Source organism: Salmo salar, chromosome ssa04, assembly GCF_905237065.1.
Source record: "Salmo salar chromosome ssa04, Ssal_v3.1, whole genome shotgun sequence".
Lineage (NCBI taxonomy): Eukaryota > Metazoa > Chordata > Actinopteri > Salmoniformes > Salmonidae > Salmo > Salmo salar.
In genome coordinates, this window is record NC_059445.1 from 3,113,868 (window position 1) to 3,131,562 (window position 17,695).

At 41.6% G+C, this 17,695-nt stretch overlaps 1 protein-coding gene across 4 annotated transcripts in view; it reads left to right on the forward strand.

The window, feature by feature from the left end:
* The window catches only part of LOC106610424 (C-type lectin domain family 4 member M), a 103,922-nt gene that overhangs the window by 22,314 nt on the left and 63,913 nt on the right, over positions 1-17,695 (forward strand). The window lies entirely within an intron of this gene.

The following is a 17,695-nucleotide window of genomic DNA, read 5'->3' on the forward strand; positions in this document are numbered from 1 at the left end:
CAGCAAGTCAGCGTCCATCAGTCAATTAGATGTCATTCTGACACCTAACTGATACCATCTGACACCAAATCCACTTTTTCCAACTCGTTTAGAAGCCAACTATCACATATATCAGAGCAGGCCCATAATTCACAGCGCCTTCAGTTTAAACTATAAAAAACCACAAAACACATAGTTACTTTCTAGCTGCGGATCCAGCTCTGACATTATGGGTAGGCCTATGTGAGGCGATCCCGAATCCCAAGTTTCGGCTCAATAGGTCATTCGGTGCCCGAGCAACGACCTTAATTGGTGCTGAAAATCCACTTATTCAGGGCATTGCCATGGGGTCCTTGAATGAGCTATCGGACAGAAACGTTGGGGTCCGTCTCTATGGGCCGAGGCGGTTTCAATGCACCTAGTCTTGTGACTCTTGCGATATGTCTCTAAGCCCCACACTGTGTCACTATGTCCTAGCTGTGTGTGTGTGTGTTAGTTTTTTGCAAATCTGATGGGATAAATGACTGAATTACAGTTCATGAGGGTTACCTAGTCACACATATGAAGTTTTGAAATTATCTAACTTTTTTAACCCTTCGAAACAGCTACTGTGAGCCATATTTAAGACACTTCCGATTGGCACGGGAAGATATAAGTAAACACATATCCTGATTGGGGTATGCTATTACAGAATCCTGAGTTTTAAGTCTTTACGTTGAGAATTGACTGGTCTACATAGGGTTGAATGCAATGATTTTCACAATCTGCAGGCTGGTAATAGAAAAACACCTTTAGGGTGTTTTTAACCACTTCTGGTTGCTCCAGGAACCTTACAATCTACACAGGTGGACCTCATAGTGGCCTGATGGTATGTCATCAAAGACAGGTTCATAAGGCATTCATAACCCACATAGGCTTCAGATTGAATTTAGGGGAATAGGCAATGTATTCCTATGGGGAGAAAAGACATTGCAAACTTTTTGATGTAAACACCATCTTTTAACTGTTAAGGGTTAATGCCACATGGTCAAGGTTAGGCTTGCACAGATCGGGAGGACCTCAGGAACGTTCCTGAGGCCAGGCTTCATTTTGGCCCTACTTTTTCCTCACTGTCGCTGCGCTTAGACCGAGCGAGCTATGGTCAAGCGGGGCATCTCGTTGAACTTGGCACAGCCTAGAGATAATGGTAATGCTATTGAAGGCTCTGTGTGTCTTTAAGCACCGCACTGTGTCACTCCATCCTTGCTGTGTGTGTGTTTGTGTGTGTGAGAGAGAGAGCTTTTGTTTGACATCTGATGGGATAAATGACTGATTTACAGTTCATGAGGGTTGCCTAGTCACACATATGAAGTTTTGGAAAGATGTGACTTTTTTAACCTGTTAGGGCTAGGGGGCAGTATTGACACGGCTGGATAAAAAACATACCCGATTTAATCTGGTTACCACTCCTACCCAGTAACTAGAATATGCATATACTTATTACATATGGATAGAAAACACCCTAAATTTTCTAAAACTGTTTGAATGGTGTCTGTGAGTATAACAGAACTCAAATGGCAGGTCAAAACCTGAGAGATTCCTTTACAGGAAGGAAGTGGCCTGTCTGACCATTTCTTGAACTTCTTTTCCATCTCTATCATTTACTAAGGATCTCTGCTCTAACGTGACACTTCCCACGTCGTCCATAGGCGCTCAGAGCCCGGGAAAAAACAGAATGTCGTCATTCCAGCCCCAGGCTGAAACACATTAGCGCCTTTCTCAAGTGGCCGATCAAGGGACACTGGGCTTATGCGCGTGACCCCGACCGCCCCCGCCTTTGGGATTCTTTCCTCTGTTTGCCGAAAAGGAGATTCCCTGTCGGAATATTATCGCTTTTCTACGAGAAAAATGTCGTAAAAATTGATTTTAAACAGCGGTTGACATGCTTCGAAGTACGGTAATGGAATATTTAGAATTTTATTGTCACGAATTGCGCCATGCGCGACACTTCTTTACTATTTCGGATAGTGTCTGGAACGCATACGAACAAAAACGCCGCTATTCGGATATAACGATGGATTATTTTGGACCAAACCAACATTTGTTATTGAAGTAGCAGTCCTGGGTGTGCATTCTGACGAAGACAACAAAAGGTAATCAAACTTTTATAATAGTAAATATGATTATGGTGAGTGCTAAACTTGCCGGGTGTCTTAATAGCGAGCCCGTGATGCCTGGGCTATGTACTTAGAATATTGCAAAATGTGCTTTCACCAAAAAGCTATTTTAAAATCGGACATATCGAGTGCATAGAGGAGGTCTGTATCTATAATTCTTAAAATAATTGTTATGCTTTTTGTGAACGTTTATCGTGAGTAATTTAGTAAAATGTTAGCGAATTCCCCGGAAGTTTGCGGGGGGTATGCTAGTTCTGAACGTCACATGCTAATGTAAAAAGCTGTTTTTTGATATAAATATGAACTTGATTGAACAAAACATGCATGTATTGTATAACATAATGTCCTAGGGTTGTCATCTGATGAAGATCATCAAAGGTGAGTGCTGCATTTAGCTGTCTTCTGGGTTTTGGTGACATTATATGCTGGCTTGAAAAATGGGTGTCTGATTATTTCTGGCTTGGTACTCTGCTGACATAATCTAATGTTTTGCTTTCGTTGTAAAGCCTTTTTGAAATCGGACAGTGTGGTTAGATTAACGAGAGTCTTGTCTTTAAATGGCTGTAAAATAGTCATATGTTTGAGAAATTGAAGTAATAGGATTTTGAAGGTTTTGAAAATCGCGCCACAGGCTGGCAGTGGCTGTTACGTAGGTGGGACAAGCGTCCCACCTAGCCCATAGAGGTTAACCCTTCAAAACAGCTACTGTGACCCCAATTTAAGGCACTTCCGGTAGGTACAAGAAGCTTAGAATCGACACACGTTGTCATTGGGGTAAGCTTTCACAGAATCCTGAGTTTTAAGTCTTTAAGTTAAGAATTGACTTATCTACACAGGGTTGAATTCAGTGATTTCACAATCTGCAGGTTGGTTATATCAAAACACCTTTATGGTGTTTTTAACAACTTCCGGTTGCTCCAGGAAGCTTAGAATCGACACAGGTAGACCTCACAGTAGCTTGATGGATTGTCATCGAAGACAGGTTCATAAGGCATTCATAACCCACATAGGCTTCAGGTTGAATTAAGGGGAATAGGCAATGTATTCCTATGGGGAGAGAAGTCAATGCAAACTGTGAGATTTAAACACCTTCTTTTAACTGTTAAGGGTTAATTAACCTCTTACATCTAGATGTTCCGCTAGCGGAACACCACTCCAATACCCAATGATAAGGCGTGGCGCGAAATACAAACTCCTCGAAAATCCGAAAACTTCAATTTTTCAAACATATGACTATTTTACACCATTTTAAAGACAAGACTCTCCTTTATCTAACCACACTGTCCGATTTCAAAAAGGCTTTACAACGAAAGCAAAACATTAGATTATGTCAGCAGAGTACCCAGCCAGAAATAATCAGACACCCATTTTTCAAGCTAGCATATAATGTCACAAAAACCAAAACCACAGCTAAATGCAACACTAACCTTTGATGATAGTGGTGTGGGGGCTGTGCTTTGGCAAAGTGGGTGGGGTTTGCCTGTTTGGCCCTGTCCGGGGGTATCATCGGATGGGGCCACAGTGTCTTCTGATCCCTCCTGTCTCAGCCTCCCAATTTATGCTGCAGTAGTTTATGTGTCGGGGGGCTAGGGTCAGTCTGTTACATCTGGAGTATTTCTCTTGTCTTATCCGGTGTCCTGTGTGAATTTAAATATGCTCTCTCTAATTCTCTCTTTCTCTCTTTCTGTCTTTCTCTCGGAGGACCTGAGCCCTAGGACCATGCCTCAGGACTACCTGGTATGATGACTCCTTGCTGTCCCCAGTCCACCTGGCCGTGCTGCTGCTCCAGTTTCAACTGTTCTGCTTGCGGCTATGGAACCCTGACCTGTTCACCGGACGTGCTTGTTGCACCCTCGACAACTACTATGATTATTATTATTTGACCATGCTGGTCATTATGAACATTTTAACAACTTGACCATGTTCCGTTATAATATCCACCCTGCACAGCCAGAAGAGGACTGGCCACCCCTCATAGCCTGGTTCCTCTCTATGTTTCTTCCTAGGTTTTTGGCCTTTCTAGGGAGTTTTTCCTAGGGAGTTTTTCCTATCCACCGTGCTTCTTTCACATGCATTGATTGCTGTTTGGGGTTTTAGGCTGGGTTTCTGTACAGCACTTTGAGATATCAGCTGATGTACGAAGGGCTATATAAATAAATTTGATTTGATTTGATTTGATGATTTGATGATCTTCATCAGATGACACTCCTAGGACATTATGTTATACAATACATGCATGTTTTGTTCAATCAAGTACATATTTATATCAAAAAACAGCTTTTTACATTAGCATGTGATGTTCAGAACTAGCATTCCCACCGAACACTTCCGGTGAATTTACTAAATTACTAAACGTTCACAAAAAACATAACAATTATTTTAAGAATTATAGATACAGAACTCCTCTATGCACTCGATATGTCCGATTTTAAAATAGCTTTTCGGTGAAAGCACATTTTGCAATATTCTCAGTAGATAGCCCGGCATCACAGGGCTAGCTATTTAGACACCCAGCAAGTTTAGCACTCACCAAAGTCAGATTTACTATAAGAAAAATGTTATTACCTTTGCTGTTCTTCGTCAGAATGCACTCCCAGGACTTCTACTTCAATAACAAATGTTGGTTTGGTCCCAAATAATCTATTGTTATATCCAAATAGCGGCGTTTTGTTCGTGCGTTCAAGACACTGTCCGAAAGGGTAAATAAGGGTGACGAGCATGGCGGAATTCGTGACAAAAATGTCTAAATATTCCATTACCGTACTTCGAAGCATGTCAACCGCTGTTTAAAATCAATTTTTATGCCATTTTTCTCATAAAAAAGCGATAATATTCCGACCGGGAATCTGCGTTTAGGTAAACAGACGAAAGAAAATAAAGCATGGGGTCGACTCGGCACGCGCCTAAGCCCATAGTACTCTGATCGGCCACTTGCCAAAAGCGATAATGTGTTTCAGCCAGAGCCTGCCTTGATATCATTCAGCTTTTTCCCGGGCTCTGAGAGCCTATGGGAGCCGTAGGAAGTGTCACGTTATAGCAAAGATCCTCAGTCTTCAATAAAAAGAGCCAAGATGAACATCAACTTGTCAGACAGGCCACTTCCTGCATGGAATCTTCTCAGGTTTTGGCCTGCCATATTAGTTCTGTTATACTCACAGACACCATTCAAACAGTTTTAGAAACTTTAGGGTGTTTTCTATCCAAAGCCAATAATTATATGCATATTCTAGTTACTGGGCAGGAGTAGTAACCAGATTAAATCGGGTACGTTTTTTATCCGGCCGTGTCAATACTGCCCCCTAGCCCTAACAGGTTAAAATCAATTTTTATGCGATTTTTCTCGTAAAATAGCGATAATATTCCGACCGGGAGTCGTTGTTTTCGTTCAAAGACTGAAAAAGTAAAATGGACTCTTCACGTGCACGCGTGCGTCAGTCTCATTGTTCTCAGATCGACCACTTACCAAATGCGCTACTGTTTTTCAGCCAGTAACTGCAGAGTCATCATTCAACGTTCTGGCGCCTTCTGAGAACCTATGGGAACCTTAGAAAGTGTCACGTTACAGCAGAGATCCTCTGTTTGTGATAGAGATGACAAAGAATGCCAAGAAATGGTCAGACAGGGTACTTCCTGTACAGAATATTCTCAGATTTTTTGCCTGCCATTTGAGTTCTGTTACACTCACAGACACCATTCAAACAGTTTTAGAAACTTTGGAGAACTTTTCTATCCAAAGCTACTAATTATATGCATATTCTATTTTCTGGGCAGGAGTAATAACCAGATTAAATCAAATACGTTTTTTATCCGGCCGTGAAAATACTGCCCCCTATCCATAACAAGTTAACTATGTTATGATGGACTGAAGACATTGTTAACTATGTTATGATGGACTGAAGACCCTGTTAACTATGTTATGATGGACTGAAGACCCTGTTAACTATGTTATGATGGACTGAAGACCCTGTTAACTATGTTATGATGGACTGAGACCCTGTTAACTATGTTATGATGGACTGAGACCCTGTTAACAATGTTATGATGGACTGAGACGCTGTTAACTGTGTTATGATGGACTGAGACCCTGTTAACTATGCTATGACATGCGCACACAGAAATAGAAAGTAGCAATGTGCATGCCCCGTCCACCTGAGGATCTGTCTTTTTCAACCATCTATTTCCTGTATTTGAGGGGTGGGACTTCCACTTGTCACTTAAATCTCTCTGGTTTGATTGCTTTCATTGTACTCCTGTGACTCTTCCATATTCTTGCTTGTGCCTATAGTTTTCCCCCGGCAACATTACGACCATAAAAAGGTTTGTAATTACCTGTCAAAGGCTAAATCTTAGTCTGGAATTTAACCCACCGTCTCGACACGTGCATCACGAGAAAGAGAAGAAAGATAACTTTATTTTTTGATCGGTGTTCATTTTTGGGGGGATTTTAATACGGTTTAAATGTTTACAAACTAGATGCTCTGAAATGAAAGCAACTTCTGAAAAGTTATATTACGCTGGCCCGGGTTGAATCGAGCGACGACGGGGGAGGGAGGAACGCTTTACTCAACTCAAACTGTAATCGGTCATGTTGTCATCAAGGCAGCTAGGTGCATCATCCAGAAACATCTCTTTTCCATGAAATAAATGTTTTAATTCATTGGGAAGGCAGATAAATCGTTCTTATCAAAATCAATAACCTTTGCATGTGAAAACACAGAATGCTACTCATTACTCCTCGAGCTTAATTACCTAACTTTTTGTTTTGAGCCAATTTCACCGTCTTCCAAAGCGGAGCACCTGGCTCACGCCCAGGAGGCAGCCCTGCTCCAGAACGAATGCAGTCACTTTTCCCCCAGTTCAAATTCTTCCCACCGGGGTAACCCGGGCCAGATAAACAAATCTCCTCACTGACACACTTGTTGAATTATGCAAGAGAGCGTGACAACACTTTAATGACTGAGACAGTCTAGACGGCGCAGGCGAGTGCAGTTAGGGTAGATAGAGCAAGTGTTTGGAGGTTGCAGTCATACCCCTCCCCTTTATGTTAATTTATTCATATATGCAACTCCGCCAAGTATATTTATATAAATTAGGCACATATAATTTTCTTTCTTTTAATACAAATTTAAAAAAATACCTGATAGAATAAGAACATTTATATATGAATACATAACATTTATATATGAATACATAACATTTATATATGAATACATAACATTTGTTGTGACATTTCACAATACATGTAAATCCTACCTCAATCTCTGAACTTTGTCATTGCCATGTTCTATAACTCAGTAAATAACTGATGTATTCTAAAAATAAAACAATTACTTAATTTATTAGAATTGTTTTAACACCTTAAAGTAATTTAGATGACCGTTGCTATAGAAAGAGGAAACATCCTCTGCTTTCACGTTCTCATTCACTGTAAAATAATTAAACGCTGGGTTTTCCAGGGGGAAGAGGGGGCGAAGACAGGGAGGGTTTGATTGATTCAAAGGGTCGGTGGGTGGGGCGGGATGTGACCAGAATTTCTCCCGTTGAGTGAGTGGAGGTCTTCGGTTGGATAAGACACACACACGCAAGTAGACCCCCCCCCCCCCCATTATACATTAATTTTCCCCTGAGCCAGGCTTTGGAGGTGTCACGTCCTGACCAGTATAAGGGTTATTTGTTATTGTAGTTTGGTCAGGACGTGGCAGAGGGTATTTTGTTTATGTGGTTCGGGGTGGTGTTTTATGTAGTAGGGTGTTTGATTTATTATTTCCGGGTTTTTGGGGTTATATGGACGATTGTGAGAAGTGGACGTGGGAGGAGATTATGGCAGGAGAAGGTCCATGGAGGAAGTGGAGCGATGACAGGGAACGCTACAGGGGAACACGACTGGCTTTTAAGCCCGAGAGGCTGCCCCAAGAATGTTTTGGGGGGGGCACATGGGTAGTTTGGCTGGGCGAGGATTGAGCCCCAGGCCAAATCCCCATACCTTTTCTGGGCAACCAGTGACTGGACAGGTCCCGTGCTTCGGGGTAATGGGTACTGTGGCGAGGCCAAGTATTTTTAGGCCGGTACGCGCAATACCAGCGCCCGCATTTGCCAGGGGAAGTGGGCATCCAGCCAGTAAGAGTGATGCCAGTTCTGCGCTCGAGACCGCCAGTACGCCTCTACGGTCCAGTGCGTCAGCCCTGTCCGACTCGTCCTGTTCCCGCTCCCCGCACTATCCCTGAGGTGCGTGTTCCCAGGCTGATACCTCCAGTACCAGCACCACGCATCAGGCTTCCAGTGCGTCAGCCCAGTCCGACTCGTCCTGTTCCCGCTCCCGCACTAGCCCTGAGGTGCGTGTTCCCAGGCTGATACCTCCAGTACCAGCACCACGCATCAGGCTTCCAGTGCGTCAACCCAGTCCGACTCGGCCTGTTCCCGCTCCCCACACTAGCCCTGAGGTGCGTGTCCACAGACTGGCACATCCAGTACCAGTACCACGCATAAGGCTTGCAGTGCGTCAGCCCAGCCTCGAGAGTTCGGCAATAGTGTGCAGTCCAGAGTGTCCGGCAACAGTGTGCAGTCCAGAGTATCCGGCATCAGTATGCAGTCCAGAGTATCCGGCAGCAGTGTGCAGTCCAGAGTATCCGGCATCAGTATGCAGTCCAGAGTATCCGGCAACAGTGTGCAGTCCAGAGTATCCGGCAACAGTGTGCAGTCCAGAGTATCCGGCACCAATGTGCAGTCCAGAGTATCCGGCAACAGTGTCTAGTCCAGAACCGAGGGAGTCTGCCTGCGACCCAGAACCGAGGGAGTCTGCCTGCGACCCGGAACCGAGGGAGTCTGCCTGTGACCCGGAACCAAGGGAGTCTATCAGCAACCCGGAACTAAGTAAGTCTGTTGACGATCCAGAACTAAATAGGATTAACTATGTATCAAATGAGTCTTCCTACAGTGTGGAATGGAAGAGGTCTGCCTACGATCTGGAACGATGGGAGTCTGCCTACGGCCCGAAACTGATCAAGTCTGTCTGCATTCTGGAGGACAGTAGGCCGGAGCCAGAACCACCTCCTGTATAGGTGGGTTGGGGAGGGGGGGGTGTAGCACAAGTGCCGTCGGTGACGGCAGCCACCCTCCCTTCCCTCCCTTTAGTTTAGGGGGATTATTGTTATTGTTGTTGTTGTTTTGTTTTTTTTATTTTATGAGGTGCATCCGGGGTTAGCACCTTTAGGGGGGGTACTGTCACGTCCTGACCAGTATAAGGGTTATTTGTTATTGTAGTTTGGTCAGGACGTGGCAGAGGGTATTTTGTTTATGTGGTTCGGGGTGGTGTTTATGTAGTAGGGTGTTTGATTTATTATTTCCGGGTTTTTGGGGTTATGTTTTAGGTTTGTATTTCTGTGGTCTCTAGTCTTTTGTATTTCTTTGTCTAGTTTATTGGGGTTGGACTCTCAATTGGAGGCAGGTGTTTTCTTGTTGCCTCTGATTGAGAGTCCTATATATGGGTAATTGTTTGGTGTAGTGTTGTGGGAGATTGTTTCTTGTTTTGCTGAGTGTGCCTGACAAGACTGTTTTGTTGTTCGTGCGTTCTTCGTTTGTTATTTTGGTGTTCTCTTTATTTAAAATAAAATACAAGATGAGCATCCACATTCCTGCTGCGTTTTGGTCCTCCATTCCCGACGACAACCGTTACAGGAGGCTCATATCTGTGTGTGTGTATGTGAGTGTGTGAGGTTTGTGGACTGTAAAGTATACCTTTACCCCCCACTAGAGGCTTCCCTGATAACAGCTAGTTAAAGGGATATGACTGAGACATGGATGGTAACTAAGAACACACACACACACATTTTCAACCTCACTTCCTCTTTCTCTCACTCCTATTCTCTCTCACACACACACACACACACACACACACACACACACACACACACACACACACACACACACACACACACACACACACACGTTGAGAGGCCATCAAGGTTGGATAAATAACTAACTGTCCACTATCTGATGACAGGATCAATAACTAACTGTCCACTATCTGATGACAGGATCAATAACTAACTGTCCTCTATCTGATGACAGGATCAATAACTAACTGTTCTGTATCTGATGACAGGATAAATAACTAACTGTCCTGTATCTTATGACAGGATCAATAACTAACTGTCCTGTATCTGATGACAGGATCAATAACTAACTGTCCTCTATCTGGTGACAGAATCAATAACTAACTGTCCACTATCTGATGACAGGATAAATAACTAACTGTCCTCTATCTGATGACAGGATCAATAACTAACTGTCCTCTATCTGATGACAGGATCAATAACTAACTGTCCTGTATCTGATGACAGGATCAATAACTAACTGTCCTCTATCTGATGACAGGATCAATAACTAACTGTCCACTATCTGATGACAGGATCAATAACAAACTGTCCTCTATCTGATGACAGGATCAATAACTAACTGTCCTCTATCTGATGACAGGATCAATAACTAACTGTCCACTATCTGATGACAGGATCAAAAACTAACTGTCCTCTATCTGATGACAGGATCAATAACTAACTGTCCTGTATCTGATGACAGCATCAATAACTAACTGTCCACTATCTGATGACAGGATCAATAACTAACTGTCCTGTATCTGATGACAGGATCAATAACTAACTGTCCTGTATCTGATGACAGGATCAATAACTAACTGTCCTGTATCTGATGACAGGATCAATAACTAACTGTCCACTATCTGATGACAGGATCAAAAACTAACTGTCCTCTATCTGATGACAGGCTCAATAACTAACTGTCCTCTATCTGATGACAGGATCAATAACTAACTGTCCTCTATCTGATGACAGGATCAAAAACTAACTGTCCTCTATCTGATGACAGGCTCAATAACTAACTGTCCTCTATCTGATGACAGGATCAATAACTAACTGTCCTGTATCTGATGACAGGATCAATAACTAACTGTCCACTATCTGATGACAGGATAAACAACTAACTGTCCACTATCTGATGACAGGATCAATAACTAACTGTCCTGTATCTGATGACAGGATCAATAACTAACTGTCCTCTATCTGATAATAGGATCAATAACTAACTGTCCAATATCTGATGACAGGATAAATAACTAACTGTCCACTATCTGATGACAGGATCAATAACTAACTGTCCTCTATCTGATGACAGGATCAATAACTAACTGTCCTGTATCTGATGACAGGATCAATAACTAACTGTCCTGTATCTGATGACAGGATCAATAACTAACTGTCCTCTATCTGATGACAGGATCAATAACTAACTGTCCACTATCTGATGACAGGATCAATAACTAACTGTCCTCTATCTGATGACAGGATCAATAACTAACTGTCCTCTATCTGATGACAGGATCAATAACTAACTGTCCACTATCTGATGACAGGATCAAAAACTAACTGTCCTCTATCTGATGACAGGATCAATAACTAACTGTCCTGTATCTGATGACAGGATCAATAACTAACTGTCCACTATCTGATGACAGGATCAATAACTAACTGTCCTGTATCTGATGACAGGATCAATAACTAACTGTCCACTATCTGATGACAGGATCAATAACTAACTGTCCACTATCTGATGACAGGATCAATAACTAACTGTCCTCTATCTGATGACAGGATCAATAACTAACTGTTCTGTATCTGATGACAGGATAAATAACTAACTGTCCTGTATCTTATGACAGGATCAATAACTAACTGTCCTGTATCTGATGACAGGATCAATAACTAACTGTCCTCTATCTGGTGACAGAATCAATAACTAACTGTCCACTATCTGATGACAGGATAAATAACTAACTGTCCTCTATCTGATGACAGGATCAATAACTAACTGTCCTCTATCTGATGACAGGATCAATAACTAACTGTCCTGTATCTGATGACAGGATCAATAACTAACTGTCCTCTATCTGATGACAGGATCAATAACTAACTGTCCACTATCTGATGAAAGGATCAATAACTAACTGTCCTGTATCTGATGACAGGATCAATAACTAACTGTCCACTATCTGATGACAGGATCAATAACTAACTGTCCTGTATCTGATGACAGGATCAATAACTAACTGTCCTGTATCTTATGACAGGATCAATAACTAACTGTCCTGTATCTGATGACAGGATCAATAACTAACTGTCCTCTATCTGGTGACAGAATCAATAACTAACTGTCCACTATCTGATGACAGGATAAATAACTAACTGTCCTCTATCTGATGACAGGATCAATAACTAACTGTCCTCTATCTGATGACAGGATCAATAACTAACTGTCCACTATCTGATGACAGGATGAATAACTAACTGTCCACTATCTGATGACAGGATCAATAACTAACTGTCCACTATCTGATGACAGGATCAATAACTAACTGTCCTCTATCTGATGACAGGATCAATAACTAACTGTCCTCTATCTGATGGCAGGCTCAATAACTAACTGTCCTCTATCTGATGACAGGATCAATAACTAACTGTCCTCTATCTGATGGCAGGCTCAATAACTAACTGTCCTCTATCTGATGACAGGATCAATAACTAACTGTCCTCTATCTGATGACAGGATCAAAAACTAACTGTCCTCTATCTGATGACAGGATCAATAACTAACTGTCCTGTATCTGATGACAGGATCAATAACTAACTGTCCTGTATCTGATGACAGGATCAATAACTAACTGTCCTCTATCTGATGACAGGATCAATAACTAACTGTCCTGTATCTGATGACAGGATCAATAACTAACTGTCCTCTATCTGATGACAGGATCAATAACTAACTGTCCACTATCTGATGACAGGATCAATAACTAACTGTCCTGTATCTGATGACAGGATCAATAACTAACTCTCCACTATCTGATGACAGGATCAATAACTAACTGTCCTGTATCTGATGACAGGATCAATAACTAACTGTCCACTATCTGATGACAGGATCAATAACTAACTGTCCACTATCTGATGACAGGATCAATAACTAACTGTCCACTATCTGATGACAGGATCAATAACTAACTGTCCACTATCTGATGACAGGATCAATAACTAACTGTCCACTATCTGATGACAGGATGAATAACTAACTGTCCACTATCTGATGACAGGATCAATAACTAACTGTCCTCTATCTGATGACAGGATCAATAACTAACTGTCCACTATCTGATGACAGGATCAAAAACTAACTGTCCTCTATCTGATGACAGGATCAATAACTAACTGTCCTGTATCTGATGACAGGATCAATAACTAACTGTCCACTATCTGATGACAGGATCAATAACTAACTGTCCTGTATCTGATGACAGGATCAATAACTAACTGTCCACTATCTGATGACAGGATCAATAACTAACTGTCCACTATCTGATGACAGGATCAATAACTAACTGTCCTCTATCTGATGACAGGATCAATAACTAACTGTCCTGTATCTGATGACAGGATAAATAACTAACTGTCCTGTATCTTATGACAGGATCAATAACTAACTGTCCTGTATCTGATGACAGGATCAATAACTAACTGTCCTCTATCTGGTGACAGAATCAATAACTAACTGTCCACTATCTGATGACAGGATAAATAACTAACTGTCCTCTATCTGATGACAGGATCAATAACTAACTGTCCTCTATCTGATGACAGGATCAATAACTAAATGTCCACTATCTGATGACAGGATGAATAACTAACTGTCCACTATCTGATGACAGGATCAATAACTAACTGTCCTCTATCTGATGACAGGATCAATAACTAACTGTCCTCTATCTGATGACAGGATCAATAACTAACTGTCCACTATCTGATGACAGGATCAATAACTAACTGTCCTGTATCTGATGACAGGATCAATAACTAACTGTCCACTATCTGATGACAGGATCAATAACTAACTGTCCTCTATCTGATGACAGGATCAATAACTAACTGTCCTCTATCTGATGGCAGGCTCAATAACTAACTGTCCTCTATCTGATGACAGGATCAATAACTAACTGTCCTCTATCTGATGACAGGATCAAAAACTAACTGTCCTCTATCTGATGACAGGATCAATAACTAACTGTCCTGTATCTGATGACAGGGTCAATAACTAACTGTCCTGTATCTGATGACAGGATCAATAACTAACTGTCCTCTATCTGATGACAGGATCAATAACTAACTGTCCTGTATCTGATGACAGGATCAATAACTAACTGTCCTCTATCTGATGACAGGATCAATAACTAACTGTCCACTATCTGATGACAGGATCAAAAACTAACTGTCCTCCATCTGATGACAGGATCAATAACTAACTGTCCTGTATCTGATGACAGGATCAATAACTAACTGTCCTGTATCTGATGACAGGATCAATAACTAACTGTCCTCTATCTGATGACAGGATCAATAACTAACTGTCCTGTATCTGATGACAGGATCAATAACTAACTGTCCTCTATCTGATGACAGGATCAATAACTAACTGTCCACTATCTGATGACAGGATCAATAACTAACTGTCCTGTATCTGATGACAGGATCAATAACTAACTCTCCACTATCTGATGACAGGATCAATAACTAACTGTCCTGTATCTTATGACAGGATCAATAACTAACTGTCCACTATCTGATGACAGGATCAATAACTAACTGTCCACTATCTGATGACAGGATCAATAACTAACTGTCCACTATCTGATGACAGGATCAATAACTAACTGTCCACTATCTGATGACAGGATCAATAACTAACTGTCCACTATCTGATGACAGGATGAATAACTAACTGTCCACTATCTGATGACAGGATCAATAACTAACTGTCCTCTATCTGATGACAGGATCAATAACTAACTGTCCACTATCTGATGACAGGATCAAAAACTAACTGTCCTCTATCTGATGACAGGATCAATAACTAACTGTCCTGTATCTGATGACAGGATCAATAACTAACTGTCCACTATCTGATGACAGGATCAATAACTAACTGTCCTGTATCTGATGACAGGATCAATAACTAACTGTCCACTATCTGATGACAGGATCAATAACTAACTGTCCACTATCTGATGACAGGATCAATAACTAACTGTCCTCTATCTGATGACAGGATCAATAACTAACTGTCCTGTATCTGATGACAGGATAAATAACTAACTGTCCTGTATCTTATGACAGGATCAATAACTAACTGTCCTGTATCTGATGACAGGATCAATAACTAACTGTCCTCTATCTGGTGACAGAATCAATAACTAACTGTCCACTATCTGATGACAGGATAAATAACTAACTGTCCTCTATCTGATGACAGGATCAATAACTAACTGTCCTCTATCTGATGACAGGATCAATAACTAAATGTCCACTATCTGATGACAGGATGAATAACTAACTGTCCACTATCTGATGACAGGATCAATAACTAACTGTCCTCTATCTGATGACAGGATCAATAACTAACTGTCCTCTATCTGATGACAGGATCAATAACTAACTGTCCACTATCTGATGACAGGATCAATAACTAACTGTCCTGTATCTGATGACAGGATCAATAACTAACTGTCCACTATCTGATGACAGGATCAATAACTAACTGTCCTCTATCTGATGACAGGATCAATAACTAACTGTCCTCTATCTGATGGCAGGCTCAATAACTAACTGTCCTCTATCTGATGACAGGATCAATAACTAACTGTCCTCTATCTGATGACAGGATCAAAAACTAACTGTCCTCTATCTGATGACAGGATCAATAACTAACTGTCCTGTATCTGATGACAGGGTCAATAACTAACTGTCCTGTATCTGATGACAGGATCAATAACTAACTGTCCTCTATCTGATGACAGGATCAATAACTAACTGTCCTGTATCTGATGACAGGATCAATAACTAACTGTCCTCTATCTGATGACAGGATCAATAACTAACTGTCCACTATCTGATGACAGGATCAATAACTAACTGTCCTGTATCTGATGACAGGATCAATAACTAACTGTCCACTATCTGATAACAGGATCAATAACTAACTGTCCTGTATCTGATGACAGGATCAATAACTAACTGTCCTGTATCTGATGACAGGATCAATAACTAACTGTCCTGTATCTGATGACAGGATCAATAACTAACTGTCCACTATCTGATGACAGGATCAATAACTAACTGTCCACTATCTGATGACAGGATCAATAACTAACTGTCCTGTATCTGATGACAGGATCAATAACTAACTGTCCTGTATCTGATGACAGGATCAATAACTAACTGTCCTGTATCTGATGACAGGATCAATAACTAACTGTCCACTATCTGATGACAGGATAAATAACTAACTGTCCTCTATCTGATGACAGGATCAATAACTAACTGTCCACTATCTGATGACAGGATGAATAACTAACTGTCCACTATCTGATGACAGGATCAATAACTAACTGTCCTCTATCTGATGACAGGATCAATAACTAACTGTCCTCTATCTGATGACAGGATCAATAACTAACTGTCCACTATCATAACAGGTGGTGAATCGGTGTCTTGAGGTCAATGCAAACACAGGACTCCCCAGACACACCCCTTATTACTGGTGAATGAAGGGAGGAATTACACACAGGACTCCTCAGACACACCCCTTATTACTGGTGAAGGAAGGTAGGAATTACACACAGGACTCCCCAGACACACCCCTCATTACTGGTGAAGGAAGGGAGGAATTACACACAGGACTCCTCAGACACACCCCTTATTACTGGTGAAGGAAGGGAGGAATTACCCACAGGACTCCTCAGACACACCCCTTATTACTGGTGAAGGAAGGGAGGAATTACACACAGGACTCCTCAGACACACCCCTTATTACTGGTGAAGGAAGGGAGGAATTACCCACAGGACTCCTCAGACACACCCCTTATTACTGGTGAAGGAAGGGAGGAATTACACACAGGACTCCTCAGACACACCCCTTATTACTGGTGAAGGAAGGGAGGAATTACACACAGGACTCCCCAGACACAGCCCTTGAGAAATGTAGTGCTCTATTCTGAGCCAGGTCTTATGCAAATGATCAACATGCAATTTACAGTAAGTGGTTTGCCTTTTTTCCAGTAAGAAACATGTGACAGATAGCTGTTCTTATACCCATTATCACTTCTGTACTTTGTGACACCATACAGTCTTTGATAAACAGGGATATGTTAGTGTGCAGTGCAGTTATTGTTCTCCAACTTCTTTTGATGTAGATAGAGAATGTAGGAGACAGTACATGTGGTCCTTAGGCCCTCTCTGAGAAAGATAGAGACATCTCTGAATAACTAATATCTCTGGTCTCAATGTTTCACAGGACAGATAGACAGAGTGGGGGAGAGAGAGGGAGATACAGAGTGAGACAGATATGGAGAGGGAGAGAAAATATTTCTGAGAACCTTACATATTTAGGCCTCCCCCTCCTCCCATCCACAGAAGAAGAAAGAAGAAGTGTGTATAAATGTC